General features: G+C 43.7%; 1 pseudogene; it reads right to left on the bottom strand.

Moving 5' to 3' along the window:
• Positions 1-28,000, bottom strand: part of LOC122197530 (protein CELLULOSE SYNTHASE INTERACTIVE 1-like) — a 56,258-nt pseudogene that overhangs the window by 4,878 nt on the left and 23,380 nt on the right.

Below are 28,000 nucleotides of genomic sequence, written 5' to 3'. Positions count from 1 at the left end.
GGCCCCGAAGATCCCGAAAAGTGAAATTCCCGAGCCGAAGTCCTGCCCACGAGGAGACCGGTTTTGTGAAGATCTTCTAGATCTGCCGAAGAATACTACTTCTACAAGTCGTAGTGCTGTCCGAGCATCGTCTAATCAAGTGAGTGTGTAGTTACTTTCTTCTAACACATATATATGAATTATTTGCTATGAAATACGTGCTATGTGTTTCTATATGATTTGTCTATTTGAGATGGGCATGGAATTGATGTTTTATACAGGTGTTAAATGATTTAAACTGTGTAAGTATTTATATCTACGAAAATGTTGGGTAGAACATGTGTAGATGGGATAGTTTGTGACTATGGAGTTAACGCCTATTGTATAAACCTTGGTGACGATGTGACGTCGTGCCTATTTGATGAACCTTGGTGACTATGGAGTTAGCGCACGTTGAGTAAACCTTGGAAACTATGGAGTTAGCAATTGTTGAGTAAACCTTGGCGACTATGGAGTTAGCGCTTGTTAAGTGAACCTTGGTGACTATGGAGTTAGCGCCTGATAGCTATGGATTTAGTACCTAATAGATAAACTTTGGCAGTAATGGAATTCGTGCCAATTCCTTAGGTAAATCCTTAGGAATGAATGAATGAAGGATAGTTGGTTCTTAGGGTAAAACTTTAAGAAATAAAGAAGATAATGGGGATGGGTATTTGGGTTGATTGTTTGATAATTGAATAATAAATGTATTATTGTGGGTTGAAAACCCTATATGCTCACCAGGCTCCCAAGCCTGACCCACTCAGTTTTCTTTGTATCACAGGTATCAATACGAAGACATATGTGACTGAGAGATTAAAGGAGACGCATATCATTAGTGTAAATAAATGTAAGTTCTGTTTATGCTTATGTGTCTGTATCGGAACATGACATCCCGAGATTTTGTTATATAATGAAAATACTTTTCTTTAAGAAATGCTTTGATAAATTCTTATCATATTTTGTTTTGGGAACAAATTCCACAACGGTTTTCTTTAAACGATTACTCTGATTTTAAAAACAAAGCATAAACAAATCGGTCTGTTTTTTGGCCGTGAAATTGGGGATGTCACAGTTGGTATCAGAGCATTAGTTTAAGTGAACTAGGAATTTTGTAGGAAATTTCTAGACTTAAACATAGAATGCTAAGTAATGATCGTGAGGAGTTTGTCTAAAATATGTTAGGTAGTACACCTAAATTGACACAAGCACTAGTATAATTTAGGAATGATGCCTAAATAGCTTTTATGTGCTAAATGTTATATGTTTTCCATATATAATGTTATTTGTTCGGATCTATGATCTGTTGCCAACCGGATCTGGAAACCTTATATGTTTAAGATTCTAAGCGTACGTCTATGATATTAGAACTAGCATGTAACGTTTCGAAGTGATAAGGATGATATATGTATCTATCGTGAATGAGGATCTAAAATCACCATTTCGGTGTACAAATCAAGAATGGCAAGAACTAGAAGCGGAGTTGGAAATGCAAAGGAGAACAGGAATCAACACCAGTGATTGAGCAAATACCTGTTGTAGCTGCAGCACCTGAGCCAATGACGATGGCTGGTGTACAAGCAATGATCCAGGCGATGTTGGATTGTCAAATAGAGGAGACCAGGAGGTTGCTTCGACAGAATCATGAAGAACTGTCAATTCAAGTGGAAGAGCCCGAAGTAAATGGAGGGCATTCGGAGGGGGGGAACTACAGTGGAACCATTGGTCAAGCGAACCCACCAATAGTTCGCCAAAACAACCAGGATGGAGGAAGTGACGGATGTGGGTGCAAGTACAAGGATTTCATGACATCCAAACCACCGTGTCTTTCTGGGAACCCGACACCGGTGCAAGTCATGGACTGGATCTCCGAAATGGAGACAATGTTTGAAAGTTGCGAACGTAGCAACAGACAGAAGACCGCTCTTGCAATTCCTCTGTTAAAATCTGGAGTACTGAGCTGGTGGAAATTACTGGCTAGTTCGATGCCCAAGGGGGAAGCTAGCAAGATGTCTTGGGAAGAGTTCGTGGTGCAACTAAAAATGCAATACTGCTCTGAGCAAGATCTCCTAGAAATCAACAATGAGTTCCAGAATCTGAAGAAGGGAAAATTGAGCGTCACTGAATACGCTACGAGCTTTACGGAGAAGATGAAGCTTATTCCATACCTAATTCCAACTGAACTTTCCAAGGTCAACAAGTTTGCTAATGGATTACCAGCGGACTTTGGTCCGATAGTTAAGCAAGCAACCACTCTGAAGGCCGCCATCTGGGCAGCCAAGAATGTTGAGACCCAAATAAAAGAAAAGGGTCTAGAAAGAGCTGAAGTTGGAGAGAAATGGAAATGTGAAGGATCTTCAATAATCAACAAGGAAAGAAAATTCTCGAAATCTGTAGGAAGAGATGAACCTAAGTGGTGCGAGAAGTGTAAAATGAAACACTTCGGGCAATGTAGCGAGGAGATGACTTGCTACAAATATGGGAAGACAGGGCACTACGCCAACAAGTGCGCACCTATCAAGGAGGTGTGCTACAGATGTAACGAAGAAGGACATATTTCGAAAGACTACCCAAAGAAAAACACACCTCCATAGCCAAAGGCATTCCACATACTCCTCGATGAAGCAGAAAATGATGGGAGGATTAAAATATGAAGATTTCATTTCTATATATAAAGTCTGTATCAGGAAGTGTAGCCTATTAGAGGCGTAGTACAGGGTAAACTTGAACCTTTGTGTAATCGTTTCAAGAAATAATATAAACCCTGGTTTTGTTATCTGATGTGTTGAATGATTATATGATTTATGTATGGTGACTTGGTTGACTACGAGACAATACTTGGGACGAGTATGAGTAGGTGAGAATGGTAGTAGAGATCTATACTACCAGAAGCACAGGACTCACGATTGGATTAGGAAAAGTCACAAGGTTACCAAGAAGCTAGTAACTGATTCCGTTTTATTCAAGTATGTCATTACCCTTGTTTCGGTAATGGCTAGTAGGATGATGGTTATTCCAACCCTAGTGGTCATATTAAATTGAGTCCGACTATGATGAGAGGTCATCGAGACACGACCCATCGGTGTGTTACAATAGATAAAGGAATGTATTTATCCTAAGAAGAAGGAGTCCACAATAAGGATTTGTTTTGTAACTTGAAGGTTACGATTGAAAGTCCAATATAGTATGAAAAGCAGATGAAAGATTGAACATCACGGTTATTAATTAGGATGGAAATTTAATGTAAGGACTATTTCGTTGATGATTCTGGGACGTAATCATCCTAAGGGGGAGATAATTGTAACCCCCGTAGATCAGGGCTAGTCAATTCAGAGACGATAAGCGTCAAAAAAATGAATTTTTAATGGAAGATTATTTAGAATGAATAATCTTAACTAAGTTGTAGTATATGTTACAAGGATTCCGTACATATAAAGAACACTGAAAACCGAGTTATAACGAAGAAGTTACGACCTATCGAAGTTCCGCGACAGAACCGGCACAACACAACGCGACGTAAAAAGTGAATTTACGTTAGAGAGATATTTAGCCTTAGTGATCTAAACGAAAGTCATAGAATACGTTAAACCGTGAGCGTGCATAAAAAGAACGTCCAAGTCTGACTTCGTATGAGGAAGTTATGATTTTTCTAAGTTTCGACTTAGCGGTATGCAGCCCGAATACTCGATTTGAGATCGAGCATTTTTTAGCCGAAACACTATAAACAAAAACCGAATATCTCATTAATAGTAGTAAAACGGTAAAAAGATAGGCGAAAACGGACGTCATATGAACAAGTTATGAATTTATAACGAAATTTTCCTGTCCCGGCCTAATAAAAATAAATAATAAAAATAAACTCAAAACTAGCCGTCGGAATCTATATGAAAGTTGTAGAGCGTAGTCTCACCTACGCGGGGATATAAAGAACGTCGAAAACGGAGCTCGTACGAGGGAGATATGGATTTTTGAAGTTTATTAAATAATTAAAATATTAAATTTAATTATAAATTTTCGATATTATCCAAAGGGGGGGAGTCAGCGATCTTATCCGAGTTACGCCCAACGTAACTAGGATTTACGCCTAGCGTAAATCATGAATCCAGACCCTATATAAAGGGTGCGAGGCTGCCTTATTCCTTTGCTCATTTTCTCTTCTCTCTCTCTCTCCCATTTTTCCTCGATTTTCGTGCAAGAAATATCCTGAAGCCCCGGTATCATTCCCAAGACCCGAAGCGAGTCCCCAGGCCCCGAAGATCCCGAGAAGTGAAATTCCTAAGCCGAAGCTCTGCCTGCAAGGAGCTTGGTTTTGTGAAGATCTTCTAGATCTACCGAAGAATACTACTTCTACAAGTCGTAGTGTTGTCCGAGCATCGTCTAATCAAGTGAGTGTGTAGTTACTTTCTTCTAACACATAAATATGAAGTATTTTCTATGAAATACGTGCTATGTGTTTATATATTATTTGTCTATTTGAGATGGGCATGGAATTGATGTTTTATACAGGTGTTAAATGATTTAAACTGTGTAAGTATTTATATCTACGAAAATGTTGGGTAGAACATGGGTAGATGGGATAGTTGGTGACTATGGAGTTAGCGCCTATTGTATAAACCTTGGCGACGATGTGGCTTCGTGCCTATTTGATGAACCTTGGCGACTATGGAGTTAGCGCACGTTGAGTAAACCTTGGCGACTATGGAGTTAGCGTTTGTTGAGTAAACCTTGGCGACTATGGAGTTAGTGCTTGTTAAGTGAACCTTGGTGACTATGGAGTTAGCGCCTGATAGCTATGGATTTAGTACCTGATAGATAAACTTTGGCTGTAATGGACTTCATGCGAATTCCTTAGGTAAATCCTTAGGAATGAATGAATGAAGGATGGTTGGTTCTTAGGGTAAAACCTTAAGAAATAAAGAAGATAATAGGGATGGGTATTTGGGTTGATTGTTTGATAATTGAATAATAAATGTATTATTGTGGGTTGAAAACCCTATATGCTTAGCAGGATCCCAAGCCTGACCTACTCAGTTTTCTTTGTATCACAGGTATCAATACGAAGACATATGTGACTGAGAGATTAAAGGAGACGTATATCATTAGTGTAAATAAATGTAAGTTCTGTTTATGCTTATGCGTCTGTATATAATGAAAATACTTTTGTTTAAGAAATGCTTTGATAAATTTTTATCATATTTTGTTTTGGGAACAAATTCCGCAACAGTTTTCTTTAAACGATTACTCTGATTTTAAAAACAAAGCATAAACAAATCGGTCTTTTTTGGCCGTGAATTTGGGGATGTCACAAATACCCTAGGCCCCTCAACCATCGGGTTGGAATGCCAACATACTATGAGTCCAATCATCCTAACTGGATGGAATACTCCTGGCCCACAACCATCGGGTTGGAATGCCCCACTTCCTATACATACAGTACCTACTACTACTACTATGGGTCCAATCATCCCTCGGGATGGAATACCCCAGGCCCTCAACCATCGGGTTGGAATGCAAACTACTGTGAGTCCAATCATCTTACCTGGATGGAATACTCCTGGCCCACAATCATCGGGTTGGAATGCCAATCTACACTAGCAGACATGCACACATAACAAGCATACATAAAACACTCTACAGAACCAATACACTAGGGCCCTATCATCTTACCAGGATGGAATACCCCCTTCTACTGCTCAACATTCATAACTCGCGCGTACCTCCTACCAGTGTACATAGTGCAAGACCAACTACCGGTCTATAAATAATCACTACCCAACTACCAGGGCGCTGATTCAAAAGAACTAGCCATCATACAACTATCCCTTTCTCAAGGATACTAAGTTAACAAAGCATATTCTCATATCACTATCTCATCCACCAGGATGCTAGCAATCATATCATCACATAACATAACAGGCTCTAACAACAATTCAAAGGGCCGGCCTTGGTGCCTTAGACCGTTGAGTACAGTGAGGAAAACTCACCTTGCAACTGCCGGAATCCCACAAATCTCTGACTGCTGACTCGCCGGAAATCCCAACTATCATATGAAAACCATCCCATTAGAAACCATCACAACTTTCTAGACCAAGGGCCCACAACACTCATTAAGTCCATCATCCTCCTATTGGGCCAAGACCCAAAGTCATTTCCTCATGCAAAGCCCAATATTGGCCCAATTTACTAAATTGGGGCCACCTCACCAAATGGGCCTAGATCCAAGGTCCATAATAATTATTGAGTCCAAAATACTCCATCCATAATGTTCAGTCACGGCCCAAGCCCCACTAGCCCAATAACAGCCCAATCACTTAAGGCCCAAAATCAAAACCCAACAGAGGGAGTACGCTGGGCGTACTCCTCTTGGTATGCTGGGCGTACATCGATGCTCGCGGACTGGAATCGGGACACAGACCAGCTACGTTGGGCGTACATCAATTTACACGGGGCGTCATCTCGCTGAACTACAATTCCACATAAGTTCTTAATGGCTTAAGCTCTTAAGCCCAAACTTCAAATCCATAGACCAAATATGCCTAGGATTCATAAAGTCTCAAACTCCTCTTGGTACGCTGGGCGTACATCGATGCTCGCAGACTGGAATCGGGACACAGACCAACTACGTTGGGCGTACATCAATTTACACGGGGCGTCATCTCGCTGAACTACAATTCCACATAAGTTCTTAATGGCTTAAGCTCTTAAGCCCAAACTTCAAATCCATAGACCAAATATGCATAGGATTCATAAAGTCTCAAACTTTATTACTTGGGTTGTCCATAAAGCTCTTAACCCAAGGTATTAATCCATTAAGACCTACTTATATCCCACATGAGACAACCAAAGCCATTAGGACCACGTTTTTCTTACTCAAGACCTCTCTAATGGTCTGAAAGGACAGCTCATCTTACCAAAATCACGTCATGCATCAAGATGGGGGCTTTTGGGACAAGAATGGTGTCAAAACTTCACCATGCTTAGATCTACACAAAATAGATGTCAACCAAGAAGCTTTATACCTTTAGGAGCTCTTGAACCACCAGAAGACTTCTGATCTACACGTTGGCCTTCTTCCTCTACTCACTAGATGCAACACCTTCTTCTCAAAACACTCCAAATTCACTTCAAAAGCCCACACACTCAAGAAGTTGGCTATGCATTGGGGAAAGGGTTCTAAATAGTGGAGGCTAGGGTTTGGGAGGGTTGTGAGCTCTTAAGGTTGTTTAAATAGCCTCCACACCCGAAATATTAGGGTTTCTGGATGATAGACGTACGATGGGCGTAATTCCATTACGCTGGGCGTACGTCGAGGGACCCCGCGTTTCATTTAACTCTATTACGTTGGGCGTAACCCAGCCTACGTTGGGCGTACCCACGCGTGTCTCATGCCTGCATGGCCTTACTCTGTCAACTTTTTCCATCAAGTGCCATAAGTGACAATATCTTCAAAGTGCCATAGCTCCTTTATTCTAAGTCCGTTTCCGACAAACTTTATATCCACGAAAAGGTGGCGAAAAACCCTACACTTCTAGCAACACACCCTGACCCGAAACCTTTTCGAATAAAACCCATTACCCATAAAAGACCGAAACGCCCTTACTCTTTGATCTCGGGGAACCATAAATAACTACTCTTAGAACGGGGCGTTACAATTCTCCCCCACTTAAATATGATTTCGCCCACGAAATCGCCAACTGCCAACTCCGGCTATCCATAATCCTGAAAAGCACATTCACGCCCTTAAAGCGTGATGACCACCAAGGGAGACTAACCCCACTGTAACTCCCTCTCGAAGAGATACCTACCCCTTCTCATGCAGACTCAATACTTACCTCTCCGGAAGCCCTGAACCCAGAAAGTTAAATTGGATCCGTCTCCCAGACAGGCCGTCCAAACTAACCATTCCCTAACCTCTTCCCATTTCTATGAAAAGAAACTACTCAACCGTAGGAACCCGAATTCCCAACCTGAAAGCAGGACTACGAGTCCTACTCTACTTTCGACCACACTTGTTCTCTCTCTTAACTCATATTCGACCGAACATACATCGATACTCTTACCACACCAACACTCACGCCTGGCCCAATCAGCCACGGGCTGGAATACCAGGTATGCCTATGACGGGTCCGCTCATCCCCAGGAGGGAATACCATCGCATCCCTACACATCTTTGGTCCAATCAACCCCCGGGTTGGAATACCAAACACATCAGGTCCAATCAATGATAGGGTCCGATCATCCTCATGATGGAATACCCCAGATTGGAATACCTCCATATACATAGCTCAACCTATAACCATACCTAGAACCAAGGACTCTGTCCTTGCGTCACCCTCGAACCCTTCAGTTTGCCACATCTGAGTGTAACCCCACTCATACCTGCTTATCACAATATCTAGGTCCTTGACCTCCGACTGCAATATCTTACACCGTTCTCATCACTGGTCCAGACTGCTCCCGAATTTGTTAACCTGCTATCCCACTTTGCTCTGTCCAAACCTCCAATCTGGAGCCACTATCCCTCTCCTCTTACAAGGAGACTAAAAACATGCCCACGCATCAGCCAACATTGCCACCACGATAGATCCTCGCTATACATTACCCCTTAGCGGTGCTCACCGCTATCCCATATAATGCATACATACTCAGAGGCTGGTCTCATACCCAGTGACCCACACATAACCTGCCGCATTTCCTCGACACATGTAAGCCCTTACTATAACTGAACCGCCTCATCGCATCATCCCAATAACCGACGCTCAAGCCGCTCTAGACAACCTTCTACAACCAGCAGCTTATCTGAGAATTTACAATTCTCCCCCACTTATGGTACTAACCACCATCTACTGCGGCGAAGCTAACACGCATGCTCAATCGATCCCACTAATACACCGAACTTCGAGGAAACTTAGTTCCTGCTGAAAGTTCCTAAATTCTCGAACCATAACCTTCCTTTCTCACGAATTCCACAGTGGATGATAACCCTCTAAGAACCCTCAATGCTCGCTCCCCTCTAATACATACAACACTAAACATCTCATGCAAGAAACGACAGCTTATAATCACAGCATAAACAATATAACGCAAAAAAACATACCGACTCTCACTTCTGGCTTAGATCTGATCTCCTCGGTCACAAGTTGATAAGCACGCCCTAGAGCCTTCAGAGGCTCTGCTCGACCCTGACCTCCTTCAGTAAGTCTCAAAAGTGGCTGGCGTTGGGGCCTGCACTGACCTGGCAGCCAGTAGAGGACACTGGGCCTTCATATGGCCCACCTTATCACAATGATAACAAAGTCGAACCCCAGCCGCTGGAGTCGACTGCCTACAATCCCTAGCTATGTGGCCCTCCTTGCCACACTTGTGGCACCCCGAAGAAGAACGGAAACCACCCACGTGTACCTTGCCGCACTTCCCGCAAGTGCGACTCCTCTGACCTCCCTGTCGATAATCAGCGGGCCTCATCCGCTTCGGTGCAGGCTGCGACTGCACCGGGGCCCGCCTCTGCTCTCTCAACTGGAGCTCAATCTCTAACTCGCACCGCCTGGCGGCTTCCTACAACTCCAACAAGGTACTACACCTCTGCGTGGATACAAACTGCCTGATGTCCCTCTTGAGCATACTCAGATATCGAGACATCTGAGCTTGCTCCGAAGCAAACTTCGGGAAAAACATCGCCCTCTCAGTGAACATCCTGGTAATCTCCGTCACTGAATTTGATCCCTGCTTTAGTTCCAGTAACTCCTGAGCCAACCTCTCTCTCTCTCAACCTGCAGAACATAACGAGTATTGAACATCTCCTGGAACTGATCCTACGAAACCACAACCCGTTACACATCAGATCCAGTGGTCAACCTCCACCAATCCTTCGCCCCGAGCCTTAGAAGGTTCAGAGCACACCTCACCCTCTGATCCGCAAGGCATGAACACATGAAGAAACAACCTTCCACGTCTGACAACCACCTCATAGCAACGATCAGATCCTAAACTCCATCAAAAGTAGGGGCTTCGTATTGTCGAAATCCTCATACTGAAAACTCCGACTGGCTCCTCCTCCTGCCGTTGCCACAGCTGTTGCGGCTGCCACGGCCGCTGTCTCTGCAAGAGCTGCATAGCGCTCATCAAAATACTCAACCATGGCGGTCTTGATCGACCCAAACAGTTTTAGTAACTCAGCTCGGAACCTAGCAACAACCTCATCATGTAGGATATTACGAATCCTAGCATCCAACTCATCCGTACTCATCTGGCCAATGACATCGGGTGATACTAGTCCATCCAGGCCACCCTCTCCTGATCCCCATCCCGAACTGGATCCTACCTCCAAACGTCTCGCATCCGCCATACTGAAATGAACCATAAAAATCTCAGATTCCTCGCATGACCACCGAGAACTAACCTCAATCAACAACCTAGGGGTTGTGACTTCCTTTACATGCGTATGGGTCTTGTGCTTTCAGTAGTACGGGCCCATTCTACCTTCCACACCTACCCATATTTGTCTAAAGTATCACCACAACGCCCTAAGCACAAACATACATAGCAAGCACTCAATCCTCACCCCTAGAGGAATACCGAATAGCTCATAACAACGAAACCCTATGCTAGCAGGCATCATAAATTAGGCAATTCTATCATGCAATTCCTGAAGATCCCTAGCCTAGTACTAGCATGATGTTCTAACATATCTCAAAACAAATAACTTGTATAGTATTTTGGGGTAACTTACTGGCTCCGGCTGATCGTACCCTCTGTGTCCTCCTTTACTTATTTTGAAAACCATTTTAAAAACCATTTTTGAAAACCTCTCCTTGATTTGAGATTGGATTCACACGAATGTTCCTCCAATTCACTCAAACCAAGGCTCTGATACCAACTTGTAATGACCAAAAATTTCAACCAAATTAAAACATTTTAATTCATTCAAAAACCGTTACGATCATACATCTCTTTCTCAAAATAGTTTAAACATCAGAGTATTTTCCGCAGAATCATATTACATAAAGCAAAAACATGAGAAGCAGTACGATCACGCCTTCACCTTGCCACGATCTCCTGAAGCACCTGAAACAATAAACCACAACTGTAAGCCCGAAAGCTTAGTGAATTCCCCCAAAGTACTCATACACACATAAACATATGCATACAACAAAGAACAACATACTATGGGTCCAATCAACCTTCCGGTTGGAATACCCCCAGCCCTCAACCATCGAGTTGGAATACCTACATAACACGAGCCCAATCATCCTACCTGGATGGAATACTCTCGGCCCACAACCATCGGGTTGGAATGCCCAAACACCTATACGTACAACACTACCTACTATGGGTCCAATAATCCCTTAGGATGGAATACCCCAGGCCCCTCAACCATCGGGTTGGAATGTCAACATACTATGAGTCCAATTATCCTACCTGGATGGAATACTCCTGGCCCACAACCATAGGGTTGGAATGCCCCACTTCCTATACATACAGTTGTCACACCCCGAAAACCAAAGGCGGAAACGTTTCCGGGGTTGACTCCATGTTGAGTATCAAATCCAATGCACATAGTAAAGCAGTAATCACAAAACATTACATTACATAATATTGTTTACATTTGATTGAAAGTAAAGTTGTACATGTATTATACATATGTAATATAGACAAAAGTAAAGACGAATCTTCGGGATGCTCCGTCTTCTCCAAAAGGTTGCGATGTACCTGTCTAACGTTGACCTGAGAATACAAGCGGTTTGAAAATCAGCATAAAGCTGGTGAGTTCATAAGCAGTTTAGTTTTGAAAAGGCGAGTTCCTTTATGTTTCGAGAAAACTTGTTGATGAAGAAAATCCCATATTTTCTTATTAGAAACAGTTTAGTTATCCCTTGATACAATTTCGAAAACGGTTGATTATGACCTTCCAGGAAAATCCCATATTTTCCTTATAATTATAGTTATTCGATTGTTTCTTTGTTCGAGTGTGTACTGTTGTGTTACCCAGGAAAATCCCATATTTTCCTATATGTTGAGTTGTCTATTCGCATCTAGATTTGTTACTAACTGTTATGATATCCCAGGAAAATCCCATATTTTCCTATATGTTGAGTTATCTGTTCATTTCCATTTGATACTAGTTATTACCATGTGTATAATATTAGATAAGTATTATAACCCTTAGTTATTCTACCTTTGGATGACTACTATCTACTAACTTAGTTGTATTTTCGAAGTTTTGGAACCACACAGAAGTGTACATTACAGTAATTTCAAAGTTCTGTTAAGTTCCAAAAGAGTACATTTCACTGTGTATTCGAAGCTCTGTCGACATTCTGAGGAGGATATATTCGAAGCTCAGTAGAGGTCCAGAGGCGTATTTTCGTATTCATAGTCGTATTCGTATTCGTAGACGTATTCATATTCGTAGACATATTCGTTCTAAATTACATTCGTATTCGTATTAGTATTCGTATTCGTACCCCTATTTGTACTCGAATTCGTTATTCGTATTAGTATTAGTATTCGTATTCATACTCCTATTAGTATTCGAATTCATTATTCGTATTAGTATTAGTATTCGTATTCGTTATATTTGTTATTATTAGTATGATTTCTTTTACAAAAGATAATGTAGATCAAAACACTTTTCGAAAGAAATCTACAATTAACCTGCAATTCGAAACATCAGTTATCATAATCTTTGGAAATCATGACATTTAGAAACTAAAATCATTAAATTGTAAATCAGTTTAAGTACAAGAAACACTTGTACTTTTGCTTGTATTCCCCCCTGAAAACAGTTAAAAACAGTGAAAAAGGGTAGGAGTATGAACTCATCGGACGAGAAATGTGACGATTTCGGATGCTAAACTTTAGTCCGGGGCTTGTAAATGCGCGAGGTTCCTAAGTATAATTTAAAGATACACATTTGTATCTAATTAGGACTTAGATTAGCTATTTGTTAGGGACACTTGCTTCAAGTCGCGAAAACACTCCGATACAAGTGTTTGGAGGGACCCGGGTGGCGTTTAAGGATGGGAAATGACACTAGGGACTTGGGACTTGAGTTTACTCCCCATGAGTAAACTTTTAAATGAGTTTACAACCACAAAACACACACATACATGAGTTTACGGCCGTAAACTCATGTGGGTGTGGTTTTGGGTGTTTAAATGGCTTAAATGGCTTACATGGACATGGGAAATGGTTCTAGGCTTTGTTCTAAATGCATGGAATGGATTAAAATCACTAAAATGATTAATTTATGGGAGTTTACGGCCTAGCATTGGCTCCTAGCCGTAAACTCCTTAATCCTTATGAAAATGATGCTAAATGTTGTTAAAACCAATCACATGTGATTCTAAAAATTCCCACAAGCCTAGAAATGAGTTTATATGGGACATATGAGGGATTTATGGAGTTTACGGCCCATGAAACCCCCTTCATGGCCGTAAACTCTAATATGTCATGCCACAATGTGTTTCAAGGTCTAAAACTTGCATGAATGGACTTCTAAAATTCATCTAAAGGCTGTAGGGGTGTTTAGTTTGCAATCTAACACCAAAAATTTTGGAGTTTACGGCCCAAGAACAGGTCTTGGCCATAAACTCTTAGAAATCCCATAAAAGATGTGTTTAAGGTCTTTAAAGTATTTTTGGTTGGTCCCTTGATTTATTCCAAGGCTTTTGGTGGTGTTGGATGGCTTTCTAACACCTTAGAATTGTATTTAAGCCAAGTTTTGGGGAGTTTACGGCCCAAGCACTATCCTTGGCCGTAAACTCATCTAAATCCCCCAAAAAATAAGTTTCAAGTGTCCAAATGCTAATACCAAGGTCCTATAATTCATATCTAAGCCATAGGGGTGATTTGGAAGGGTTTAAAGGCATGAAAAACCCCATTAACATGAGTTTACGGCCCAAGCTTATGCCTTGGCTGTAAACTCCTTCAAAGTCCTCCAAATCATAGTTTTAGGTGTTCTAAGTCCATATCTTGAAGTCCCTTAGCCATATCTAAAGTCCAAATGAGTTAAGGAAGGAGTTTAAGGGCTAAAAACTCCTCTAAATGGTGTTTACGGCCTAGGCAGCCTCCTGGGCCGTAAACTCACATATAATGTCCAATTTTATGATTAAGTGTCTAATTTGGAAGCTAAACATGCTATAGATTAAGGCTAGGAAGGTACCTTAAGGATTTGAAGCCTTAAAATTGAGTTTTGGACACTTAATCTTTGGATTTAGGAGAGAAGTTAGAGAGAGAGTAGAGAGAGAAGGAAAAAGCTTCAAATGAGAGATTAAACATTCTTATATAGTTCCTAAAACTTGGACACGGTGGAATTCTACCCGATACCGGCCTTAAACGATGCTTTAGGTCGCACCCGATTGAGTTTCCGTCACCCGGCGGGGACGTTTCTAAAACTCATGTAACAATGTTTTTGGGCTGATTTCTTGAGTTCCTAAATGGATGGGACACTCATTGAATGATAATAAACATATTATTTCAGTTAACTAAACCCAAAAACAATATTGGGACATTTCGATTTCCGACGAGTAATACGGGTAGAATAGGTTTTCGACGATGAACAACTTCGGGTTGTTACAACAGTAAATACTACTACTACCATGGGTCCAATCAGTCCTCGGGATGGAATACCCCAGGCCCTCAACCATCAGGTTGGAATGCCAAACTACTGTGAGTCCACTCATCCTACCTGGATGGAATACTCCTGGCCCACGACCATCGGGTTGGAATGCCAATCTACACAAGCATACATGCACACACAACAAGCATACATAAAACACTCTACAGAACCAACACACTAGGGCCCTATCATCCTACTAGGATAGAATACACCCTGCTACTGCTCAACATACATAACCCGCACGTACTTCCTACCAGTGTACATAGTGCGAGACCAACTACCGGTCTATAAATAATCACTACCCAACTACCAGGGCGCTAATCCAAAAGCACTAGCCATCATACAACTATCCTTTTTCTCAAGGATACTAAGCTAACAAAGCATATTCTCATATCACTATCTCATCCACCAGGATGCTAGCAATCATATCATCACATAACATAAGAGGCTTTAACAACAATTCAAAGGGTCGGCCTTGGTGCCTTAGACCCTTGAGTACAGTGAGGAAAACTGTAACAGCCCGGATTTCCAGGTATACTTTATGTTTATGTCTTTGGTGTTTTGAGAGGGGACTCGGCAAGTTGGAGCTCAGACTCGCCGAGTAGGATCGCGGTTCTGGACGCGGGTTCGCGCCTGGACTCGGCGAGTCCAAGGTATGGACTCAGCGAGTCTGAGCTATTTAATGAAACCCTAATTTCTCGGGTTTAGGACCTATTTAAAGGGCCTTTAGGCCGTCATTTGTGCTCACCAGTCCCTTGAGTGAAACCCTAGCAAGTGTGAGCGTTTGGAGCAAAGTAGGAAGCCATTATTGACCTTGGAGGTATCTTTTTGCAAGGAAAAAAGAAGAATTAGCTAAGGGAAAGCAAGGGGAGACACTTCCTGAAGGCTTGAGGTCCAGAACATCGCATTTGAGGTATATTCTTCGAGCTATTTCTGCTATGTTGAGATTTATGTTGATTTAGGGCTTATTGAGCCCTTTTATGATAAGATCTAGTGCTTCCTTGGTCCCTTGAGTGAGTTAAGTTGTAGATCTGGACCTTTGGAGGTCCAGAGTGTCCCTTTTGCCTATGCATTTATGAATCTATGAGGGCTTTGGATTGGAGTCTTTGTGCTTAAGGTCAAAACTCCATTTATGAGACATAGGGTGTGTTATGAGCATCAAGTTATGGACTTTACATGATGAATTAGCGTAGGAAGGCCAGATCTATGAGTTGTTGGAGCGGATCTGACCTCAGAAGCAAGTTTGAGTTGGTGCATGGCATGGACTCGCCGAGTCTGAAGAACAGACTCGGCGAGTAGCATAAAGATTGTCCTTGACCACTCAGTGAGTGGTCCAGCCGAGTTATGAGTTGACTCAGTGAGTCGGGGCGAGTTAGAAGTTGACAGGTGGACTGAGACAAACTGGAACTCGCCGAGTTGTTCTTGAGACTCGACGAGTTGAGTCGGGGTGGCCCCGCGATTCTTACCAGCTGGAACTCGTCGAGTTAAGGGAATACTCGACGTGTCAAAAAGGGAATCCTAGAGAGTTGGTGAAAACGTCTAGACTCGCCGAGTCGCCTTAGTGCACTCACCGAGTCCGGTCAAAGTTGACCGTTGACTGTTGACCAGAGTTGACCAGTGTTGACTTCTTAGGGGTAGTCAACCTTAGTGTTAAAAAGTGTTAATTAGAGACATATGATGTTATAGGAGGATTATAGCTCGGAGGATCGAGCACGACGGATTTCAGGATTCGTGAGTCATCGAGATACGCGAGGTGAGTCTTCTCACAATACTTTACCTTGAGCAGGTAATCAGAGTTATGTGTCAGAGTATGTGTATGTTATGTGTATGCTATGTGTTGTACTGCATGATGTCTATGTGATTTATGTTGTGCATGTTTATAGAGTTGGAACCAGAAGGTTCCCAGAGTTAGAACCTGAGGGTTCACAGAGCTTGGGTGCACGGACCCATAGAGTTATAGCCTCAAGTGGCTAATATATGTGATATGTTTGTGGTATTTTGGGGAACTCACTAACCTTTGTGCTTACAGTGTTAGTGTTGTTGTTTCAGGTACTAGCGCTGACTGTGGGAAGGCGCCGGCTTGATCTGTACACACGCATGGGATTTTTGATATACATTGATCTAGGGATTTTGTATAATGTGAATTGAGATTTAAACTTGATGTTTTTACGAAAACTTAATGAGAAATGTTTTTATAAATTGTGAAAAATTTATTTTGAAATTCACGGTGTTACAAGTTGGTATCAGAGCCTTGGTTTGAGGGATTCGAGTACACCTTCGGGCGTATTTGAACTCAAACTGAGGATTTGAGAAGTATTTTCAAAAAAAAAAGTATAAAAGATTTTGAAAATGCAGAGCAGAGTTGTGTGTATGATCAGTCCAAGCCCGAATGGTGATTTCCCAAAATACCCTTATGTTATGTGATATTGATACTGATATGATGTATTCGCATGTTAGAGTAGGCTAGGTATTCCTATTAGGACTAGAGTGGCCTGATTTGTGATGCCTTAGCCTAGGAAGAGGTGAGCTGCTATGAGATGCTTGAGAGTGAGTAGGTAGCAGCAAGGAGCTTATGAGAGATTTATTAGAAGGAGGTCTATGCATGATAGAGTACTTGGAAATTGGGATCCGAAGAGGAGGACTTGGGGTGTATTCTGATACGGTGTGGACAGTAGTATTGGTCCCGTACTACTGAAAGCACCGGAGCGGTGTACAGCCCAAGTAAAAATCTTTGGAATACCAAGAATCAAGGAGGAAAGAGTTGACGAGTGTGAGTATGCTCGTAAGGGTTCTAATTTATCATATGTTGTATTTCAGAGGTAGATCATGGTGAGGACACGCTTGATGCCCGAGAGCAGTGGTACCAATGATGAGGAGATCCGTCGGATCATTTATGAGGAGGTGGCTGCGGCCATCAGGGCAGAGATACCGGAGATGTTTGGGTCTATAAAGACCACGCTGATTGAGACGTTTGATGAGCGTTATGCCGCTCTTTCTGAGGCTGCTGTTGCAGCAGCTACTGCAGCGATTGCTGCTGCGAGGCCGCAAGGTGGTGATGCGTTACTGTTCCGAGAGTTCAGCAACACAAAACCACCAGAGTTTGATCGGACCCAGGATCCGGTGGCAGCGATGAGGTGGATATCTGATATTGAGGGGTGCTTCTTCACTTGCTCATCTCCTGAGCATTTGAAGGTCCGGTGCGCTGAACCAGCTTCGCTTGGGAGCGAAGGACTGGTGGAAGTTTGTGACGGCGCATTATACGCCTGCTGAGCTTGCGGCAGTGACCTGGGAGAGGTTCACTGTCATGTTCCGAGATGAGTACGTTCCCCAGGTGGAGAGGGAACTTTTGGCACAGGAGTTTCTGACCCTCAAGCAGGGTACTGAGTCAGTTACAGTGATCACGAGGATGTTCCAAGAGAGGGCGATGTTCTGCCCTGAGCACGTGTCCACTGAGCAGGCACGTATGAGCTGTTATTTGAGCATTTTGAGGAGGGATATTCGGGAGTTCGCGGCGAACTCCTCGTACCGGACATTTGCGGAGCTTCAGGAAAATTCCCGGAAGAGGGAGATTGAGCTTGAGACTCAGGCCAGGGAGGAGGCGGAGTCTCAGGGTAGGGATCGGCGACCGGCACAATCTCAGCCGGCAGCCAAGCGGGCCAAGCCCGCTGATCCCAAATCAGGGAACCAGAAGGGTCGCACTTGTGGGAAGTGCGGCAAGGGTCATGATGGAGTCTGTCGAGCGGGATCTTGCTACAAATGTGGCAAGGAGGGGCATATGGCCAAGGATTGCCCCAAGGGGTTTGCAGTGTGCTTCCACTGCAATCAGACCGGACACCGGAAGGCAGAGTGTCCGCAGCTGTGAGGGTCATCTCAGGGAGCACCTCAGGGATCTGCCCATGCCGCCATCAGAGCTACAGAGAGTCGGCCAGTGAAGGCCGAGGCGCCGAGGGCACGAGGGAGAGCCTTTCAGCTGACCGCGGAGGAGGTCCGCGCAGCGCCCGATGTCATGGCTAGTATGTATTATTTCATATATTTATTTTGATGTTGAGATATTATGCTTATGTTATGTTATGCGTAGGTACTTTTCTTGTGAATTCTGTACCTGCCTTGGTGTTATTTGACTCGGGTGCGAGTCGGTCTTTTGTATCTTTGGCTTTTAGTCAGCATATCAGTGTTAGTCGTGAGGCGTTGAGTCGGACTCTGAGAGTTTCCATAGCTGATGAGAGGGTGATATATGCCACGGAGGTTCTCCAAGGTTGCGTAGTCGAGATATTCGGTGTTGAGTTCCCGATTGATCTGATTCCTATTGCTATGGGTGATGGTTGTGTCATTGTGGGCATGGATTGGTTGAGCAGATTCGGTGCGGTCATCGACTGTGAGCGACAGCTGGTGACCATACGAGACCCTAGTGGGGGAGTTCTTTCGGTATACGGCGAGGGTACACGTTCAGGATCGGCGTTTTGTTCGGCCGCTAGAGCAAGGCAGTGTCTACAGCAGGGCTGTAAGGGTTTTGTGGCGTATGTGATGGATACGCGGGTGGTTTCCGAGAGGCCAAGTTCAGTTGAGGAGGTTCCGGTAGTGCGTGAGTTCCCAGATGTATTTCCCGAGGAGTTGTCGGGTGTGCCTCCTGTGAGGCAAGTAGAGTTCAGTATTGATTTGGTTCCGGGGGCTGCGCCTAGCACCTCCAGAGATGCAAGAGTTATCCTCGCAGCTTCAGGAGCTGCTGGGGAAGGGATTTATTCGGCCGAGCAGCTCGCCGTGGGGAGCACCTATCTTGTTTGTCAAGAAGAAGGATGGTTCACACCGGATGTGTATTGATTACCGGGAGTTGAACAAGCTGACGGTCAAGAACCGTTACTCATTGCCGAGGATCGACGATTTGTTCGATTAGTTGTAGGGAGCATCTTGGTTCTCCAAGATCGATTTGAGGTCTGGGTATCATCAGGTGAGAGTGCGGGATGAGGACGTCCAGAAGACAGCGTTCAGGACGCGTTATGGGCATTATTAGTTTGTGGTGATGCCTTTTGGGCTCACCAATGCCCCGGCGGTGTTCATGGATCTCATGAACCGAGTGTGTACGCCGATGCTGGATCAGTCGGTGATTGTATTTATCGACGACATTCTGGTATATTCAAGATCTAGAGAGCAGCATGAGGAGCATCTGAGAGAGGTCCTCGGAGTTCTGAGATCGGAGAGGCTCTATGCCAAATTCTCCAAGTGTGATTTCTGGTTGCGGGAGGTTCAGTTCTTAGGACATCTCGTTAACCAGGAAGGGATTTTAGTCGATCCGGCCAAGGTGGAGGCAGTGATGAGTTGGGAGGTGCCGAAGTCACCCTCCGAGATCAGGAGTTTCCTAGGGTTGGCAGGGTATTATCGGAGATTTATCAAGGATTTCTCCAAGATCGTAGTGCCACTCACCAGATTGACCCGGAAGGGTGTTGCTTTTTCATGGGGCCCCGAGCAGCAGGCCTCCTTTGAGACACTTCGCCAGAGGTTGTGCGAAGCCCCGGAGTTAGCTCTCCCGGAAGGGATGGAGGACTTTGTGGTATTCTGTGATGCATCGATTTTGGGATTGGGAGCGGTGCTGATGCAGAGAGGGCATGTGATAGCATATGCATCGAGGCAGCTGAAGCCTCATGAGACGAGATATCCCACCCATGATCTAGATTTGGGGGCAGTGGTGTTCGCCCTCAAGATTTGGTGTCACTACTTGTATGGGGTTCGGTGTACGATATACACGGACCATAAGAGTTTGAAGTATTTGATGGATCAGCCCAACCTAAATATACGTTAGAGAAGGTGGTTAGATGTGGTCAAGGATTATGATTGTGAGATCCTGTACCACCTAAGGAAGGCTAATGTGGTAGCCGATGCGTTGAGCCGCAGGGAGGAGAGCACTCCACTGCGGGATGTGTGTTTGAGATTAACCGTGATAGCTCCGGTATTGGACGCCATTCGCGGGGCACAGGCTGAGGTTGTGCAACCTGAGATGCAGAAGAGGGAACGGGTTGTTGGTTTGGTTTCAGAGTTCGTGACCGATGGTCGGGGTCTTATGACATTTTAGGGGCGTATCTGGGTATCGTTTGTGGGGGGAACGCGCACCACTTTGATGGAGGAGGCTCATCGATCGAAATTTTCGATCCATCCGAGGGCCACCAAGATGTATTTGGATTTGAGAAAGGAGTATTGGTGGCCATGTATGAAGAGGGACATCGCATGGTTTGTTGAGAGGTTCCTGACCTGCCAAAGGGTTAAGGCCGAGCACCAGAGGCCGCATGGCAAGTTGCAGCCATTAGAGGTTCCCGAGTGGAAATGGGAACAGATCACTATAGATTTCATCACCAAATTGCCGAGGACTGCCAGAGGAGTTGATGCAATTTGGGTGATTGTGGACAGGTTGACGAAGAGCGCTCACTTCCTTGCCATTAGTGAGAGTTCTTCAGCAAAGAAATTGGCAGAGGTGTATGTGAGGGAAGTGGTATCTCGGCATGGGGTGTCGATCTCGATTGTTTCGGACCGTGATGTGCGTTTCACTTCCAGATTCTGGAAGAAATTTCATGAGGAGTTGGGTACTAGACTGCATTTTAGCACCACATATCATCCCCAGACAGACGGTCAGAGTGAGCGGATGATTCAGACGCTTGAGGACATGCTCCGAGCATGTGTGTTGGATTTCGGGAGTAATTGGGATGCGTATTTACCCTTGGCAGAGTTTTCCTACAACAACAGCCATCATTCAAGCATTGGTATGCCACCCTTTGAGCTGTTGTATGGGAGGAGGTGTCGGACCCCCATTTGTTGGGGAGAGGTTGGGCAGCGAGTGATGGGCAGTACAGAGATCGTGCTTCAGACGACAGAACAGATTCAGCAGGTCAGACAGAGGTTGTTGACCGCTCAGAGCCAATAGAAGAGTTATGCAGACAGACGCCGGTCCGAACTTGTGATTCAGGTCGGCGACTTCGTTCTCCTGAAGGTCTCTCCTTGGAAAGGAGTGATTCGATTCAGGAAGAGAGGCAAGTTGGGGCCCTGGTATATTGGTCCATTTCGTGTGATTGCGAGGGTAAGCCGGGTAGCCTATCGTTTGGAGTTGCCAGCAGAGTTGGGGCAGATTCACGACACTCTTCATGTGTCGCAGTTGAGGAAGTGTATAGCCGATGAGTCGGCAGTGGTTCCATTAGAGGATATTCAGGTGGATGCGAGCTTGAATTATGCCGAGAGACCAGTGGCCATCAGAGATCGGAAGGTCAAGGTTCTGAGGAACAAGGAGGTACCTCTGGTGTTGGTTCAGTGGCAACATCGGAAGGGATCAGAGATGACCTGGGAGCCGGAGCGTGAGATGCGTGAGCAGCATCCGGAGCTATTTTCAGAGCGAGACTTCGAGGGTGAAGTCTAGTTCTAGTGGGGGAGAGTTGTAACAGCCCGAATTTCCAGGTATCTTTTATGTTTATGTCTTTGGTGTTTTGAGAGGGGACTTGGCGAGTTGGAGCTCAGACTCGCCGAGTAGGATCGCGGTTCTGGACGCGGGTTCGCGCCTGGACTCGGCGAGTCCAAGGTATGGACTCGGCGAGTCTGCGTTGTTTAATGAAACCCTAATTTCTCGGGTTTGGGACCTATTTAAAGGGCCTTTAGGCCGTCATTTGTTCTCACCAGTCCCTTGAGTGAAACCGTAGCAAGTGTGAGCGTTTGGAGCAAAGTAGGAAGCCATTATTGACCTTGGAGGTATCTTTTTGCAAGGAAAAAAGAAGAATTAGCTAAGGGAAAGCAAGGGGAGCCACTTACTGATGGCTTGAGGTCCAGAACATCGCATTTGAGGTATATTCTTCGAGCTATTTCTGCTATGTTGAGATTTATGTTGATTTAGGGCTTATTGAGCCCTTTTATGATAAGATCTAGTGCTTCCTTGGTCCCTTGAGTGAGTTAAGTTGTAGATCTGGAACTTTGGAGGTCCAGAGTGTCCCTTTTGCCTATGCTTTTATGAATCTATGAGGGCTTTGGATTGGAGTCTTTGTGCTTAAGGTCAAAACTCCATTTATGAGACATAGGGTGTGTTATGAGCATTAAGTTATGGACTTTACATGATGAATTAGCGTAGGAAGGCCAGATCTATGAGTTGTTGGAGCGGATCTGACCTCAGAAGCAAGTTTGAGTTGGTGCATGGCATGGACTCGCCGAGTCTGAAGAACAGACTCGGCGAGTAGCATGAAGATTGTCCTTGACCACTCAGTGAGTGGTCCAGCCGAGTTATGAGTTGACTCAGTGAGTCGGGGCGAGTTAGAAGTTGACAGGTGGACTGAGACGAATTGGAACTCGCCGAGTTGTTCTTGAGACTCGGCGAGTTGAGTCGGGGTGGCCCCGCGATTCTTACCAGGTGGAACTCGTCGAGTTAAGGGAATACTCGACGTGTCAAAAAGGGAATCCTAGAGAGTTGGTGAAAATGTCTAGACTCGCCGAGTCGCCTTAGTGCACTCACCGAGTCCGGTCAAAGTTGACCGTTGACTGTTGACCAGAGTTGACCAGTGTTGACTTCTTAGGGGTAGTCAACCTTAGTGTTAAAAAGTGTTAATTAGAGACATATGATGTTATAGGAGGATTATAGCTCGGAGGATCGAGCACGACGGATTTCAGGATTCGTGAGTCATCGAGATACGCGAGGTGAGTCTTCTCACTATACTTTACCTTGAGCAGGTAATCAAAGTTATGTGTCAGAGTATGTGTATGTTATGTGTATGCTATGTGTTGTACTGCATGATGTCTATGTGATTTATGTTGTGCATGTTTATAGAGTTGGAACCAGAAGGTTCCCAGAGTTAGAACCTGAGGGTTCACAGAGCTTGGGTGCACGGACCCATAGAGTTATAGCCTCAAGTGGCTAATATATGTGATATGTTTTTGGTATTTTGGGGAACTCACTAAGCTTTGTGCTTACAGTGTTAGTGTTGTTGTTTCGGGTACTAGCGATGACCGTGGGAAGGCGCCGGCTTGATCTGTACACACGCATGGGATTTTTAATATACATTGATCTTGGGATTTTTTATAATGTGAATTTAGATTTAAACTTGATGTTTCTACGAAAACTTAATGAGAAATGTTTCTATAAATTGTGAAAAATTTATTTTGAAATTCACGGTGTTACAAAAACTCACCTTGCAACTGTCGAAATCCCGCAAATCTCTGACTGCTGACTCGCCGAAAATCCCAACAATCATATGAAAACCATCCCACTAGAAACCATGACAACTTTCTAGACCAAGGGCCCACAACACTCATTAAGTCCATCATCCTCTTATTGGGCCAAGACCCAAAGTCAAATCCTCATGCAAAGCCAAATATTGGCCCAATTAACTAAATTGGGCCCACCTCACCAAATGGGCCTAGATCCAAGGTCCATAATAATTATTGAGTCCAAAATACTCCATCCATAATGTTCTGTCACGGCCTAAGCCCCACTAGCCCAATAACAGTCCAATCACTTAAGACCCAAAATCAAAACCCAATAGAGGGAGTATGTTGGGCGTACCCCTCTTGGTACGCTGGGCGTACATCGATGCTCACGGACTGGAATCGGGACACAGACCCACTACGCTGGGCGTACATCAATTTACACGAGGCGTAATCATGCTGAACTACAATTCCACATAAGTTCTTAATGGCTTAAGCTCTTAAACCCAAACTTCAGATCCATAGGCCAAATATGCCTAGGATTCATAAAGTCTCAAACTTCATTACTTGGGACATCCATAAAGCTCTTAACTCAAGGTCTTAATCCATTAAGACCTACCTATATCCCACATGAGACAACCAAAGCCATTGGGACCTCATTTTTCTTACTCAAGACCTCTCCAAAGGTCTGAAAGGACAACTCATCTTAACCAAATCACATCATGCATCAAGATGGGGGCTTTTGGGACAAGAATGGTGTCAAAACTTCACCATGCTTAGATCTACACAAAATAGATGTCAAGCAAGAAGCTTTATACCTTTAGGAGCTCTTGAACCACTAGAAGACTTCATATCTACACGTTGGCCTTCTTCCTCTACTCACTAGATGCAACACCTTCTTCTCAAAACACTCCAAATTCACTTCAAAAGCCCACACACTCAAGAAGTTGGCTATGCTTTGGGGAAAACGGTTCTAAATAGTGGAGGCTAGGTTTTAGGAGGGTTATGAGCTCTTAAGATTGTTTAAATAGCCTCCACACCCGAAATATTAGGGTTTCTGGATGATAGGCGTACCCTGGGCGTACGTCGAGGGATGTAACAACCCGATTCTCAGGTATCGTTCAACTATAGTTTCTTGGTTTTGGCCCTACTCGACAAGTTCGTTGCGCTACTCTTCGAGTAGCAGCGGGATTGGATCGCAACTTAAGTGACTGACTCGGCGAGTCCACTAGTGGGACTCAGCGAGTAGGAGCTGGCAAGTGAAACCCTAATTCCTGGGGTTTGAGTCCCTATTTAAAGGAGCCTTAGCCTCCCTTGGGCCTCTTTACAGTCTCTGAGAGTCCCTAATTTGAGTGTGTTTACTTTTGTGAGTGTGTGAAGCTTGATTTGATGATTTTGAAGGAGAAAGCTTGAAGGAAGAGGAGGTTGGAGCAAGTAAGGTGGGGAAATCAGCACTATTTTCAGTTGTCATCTTCCAGAGGTATCCTAAATCACCATCTCTTTTGTGAGTTTTCCTTTTTATGAAGTTCTAGGGTTTTCTATGGACCTTAAGGGTTAATAAGTTGAACAATGAGTTGGATCTGAAGTTGTAAATTCATATCTGAACCCTCTCTAAGCTCTAGCAACATAAAGTCTCAAAATTGATCATGTATGAGGTCCCTATTGGGCATGAAGCCCCATTAAAAGCTTAGACTTGGCATTTAGAGCCTTAAAGGCAATGCATGTACGTAAAGTTTGTGACTTTACGTGATAAGTATGCCATAGAAGCCTAGATCTATGAATTGGAGCCACTGCATGGCTCAGAATAAGTCTGCATGGAAAAAGGACCGAACGGACTCGACGAGTCATAAGGATGACTCGGCGAGTCTGATGAAGAAAGCCATGAACTCGCCGAGTTGGATGAACAACTCGGCGAGTCCGATGAAGATCGTCATGAAACTCGGCGAGTTGATGAACAACTCGGCGAGTTGGATGAATTTCCCCCAAAGTTATGCACACGTGTGTACCCGTCGAGTTTCGTTTAAGAAACCCGACGAGTAGCTTTAGAGTTCAGTCAAAAAACGAGGGAAACTCGACGAGTCACTCAATGACTCGGCGAGTGAACCGGAAGCCAAGGAAACTCGGCGAGTAGCCGAGGGAACTCGGCGAGTCAGGTCAACATGGACTGTTGACCTTGACTGTTGACTTTGACCATTGACCCAAGTGGATCTGTTGACTTTTGAGGACAGTTCTAGAAGGATCAGAATCTTACGTATACAGTTCGTGATAAATATAGGTGGTGGGATTCGTGACAGTAACCCGAAGGTTGGAGCTGAGTTCTATGAGTCGACATTTCGAGGTGAGTTATCCTCACTATACTAATGGGTCTAAGGAACCAAGGCCGGCCCATTGGATTCGATATCCTAGTAGTTATTGTTATGTTGAGTTTGAGTTAGTGATGCATGCCAGTTGATGTGCTAGTCGGGTAGATCTGTAGGACTGCCTGTGATACTGATTGATTACCTGTATGTGCATTTATCTGTTACATGTCGACATGTTATGTGGGGTGGGTTGAGGTTGTACTACTCCGTGCGGTAGCCAACAAACCTGAGAGTATTCCAAATATGAGCTGAGGGACCGGTAGGCATTCCAGACTCATACTGAGGACTCGAGAGCATTCCAGATACGAGCTGAGGGCCCGGTAGGCATTCCAGACTCGTACTGAGGGCTCGATGGCATTCTAGATACAAGTTGAGGGCCCGTTAGGCATTCCAGACTCATATTGAGGGCCTGGGGGTAGTCCAGCTTGTAAAGCTGGGGACCCAGTGTATGTTGTTCTGTTTTTGATTGACATGATATGCTAATGTTGATATTGCTATGTGGACTGTATGTGTATCAGTATTTTGGGGTGACTCACTAAGCTTTCAGGCTTACATTTTCAGTTTATTATTTCAGGTACCTCAGGGGATCGCGGCAAGGCCAAGGCGTGATCGTACAACTCCTCCCATTATGTTATATTTCTGGGAAAAGACTCTGATAATAAATGTTTTGAAAACAAAGTTGTAATATTTTGATGAACTTGACATGTTTTTAAAAGTTTAAATTTGTTTAAAATTTTGGATGTTACAAGGGACCCCGCATTTCATTTAACTCTATTATGTTGGGCGTAACACAGCCTACGCTGGGCGTACCCACGCGTATCCGATGCATGCATGGTCTTACTCTGTCAACTTTTTCCATCAAGTGCCATAAGTGACAATATCTTCAAAGTGCCATAGCTTCTTTATTCTAAGTCCGTTTCCGACGAACTTTATATCCACAAAAAGGTGGTGAAAAACCCTATGCTTCTAGCAACACACCCCGACCCAAAACCTTTTCGAATAAAACACATTACCCATAAAAGACCGAAACACCCTTACTATTTGATCTCGGGGAACCATAAATAACTACTCTTAGAACGGGGGTTACATAATGTGTCGAAGTCTGTATTAGCAGTTTCATTAGTCTTTTATCTATTTACTAAGGCATTTTGTATTTCGAAGTTTGATGTTTAGTCCTTAGTATTTTTTGTATACTTTCTGATTCTCCTATAAATAGGAGTTGTACTCAAGGATAGATAAAACTTTTCCAGGCTTTCTATCTAAACATTCTCTGTATATTCGGAAATATAAGTGAGCTATAAACAAGATCTTATTTACTCCTTGTGTTCATATACTGTGATTACTCTGATTTCTTTTATACTCGATTAAATCTCAACTAAAATTGGTATTAGATCAGGAATCATCTTTTTGTGATCTGATTTTCATTCCATGTCAAAAGGATTTTGAATTACTGTTTGATTCAAAAAATTTCGCATCCTTTTTGTTTTCTGAAAATCATCTTAGATTTACAGTTGTGATTCGATTCTACAATTGACTTGTTTAATCAAGTGTTCGTCTTGTTATTTCTGTTCAATTCATCCGTTAATTAAAAAATTCCTAAAGTTTTTATAAGAATTCATCTACATATCCATGGAGAATTTTAACATGAACACAATGACATCGTATTCTCATCTCATTGGATCATCTACAAAGATTCCAATGCTAATTCTAGAATATTACGATCAGTGGGCTGATAGAATGCAGGATTACTTGAATGGTATAGATGTGGAACTATGGAAATGCATTACTGATGATGTAATTCTACCTTCTTCTGTTGAAAGCATTGGTACATCATCTTCAACTC

This window comes from Lactuca sativa, chromosome 4, assembly GCF_002870075.4.
Source record: "Lactuca sativa cultivar Salinas chromosome 4, Lsat_Salinas_v11, whole genome shotgun sequence".
NCBI lineage: Eukaryota > Viridiplantae > Streptophyta > Magnoliopsida > Asterales > Asteraceae > Lactuca > Lactuca sativa.
The sequence above is the reverse complement of the archived record's forward strand: the minus strand, read 5'-3'. Positions and strand labels throughout refer to the sequence as shown.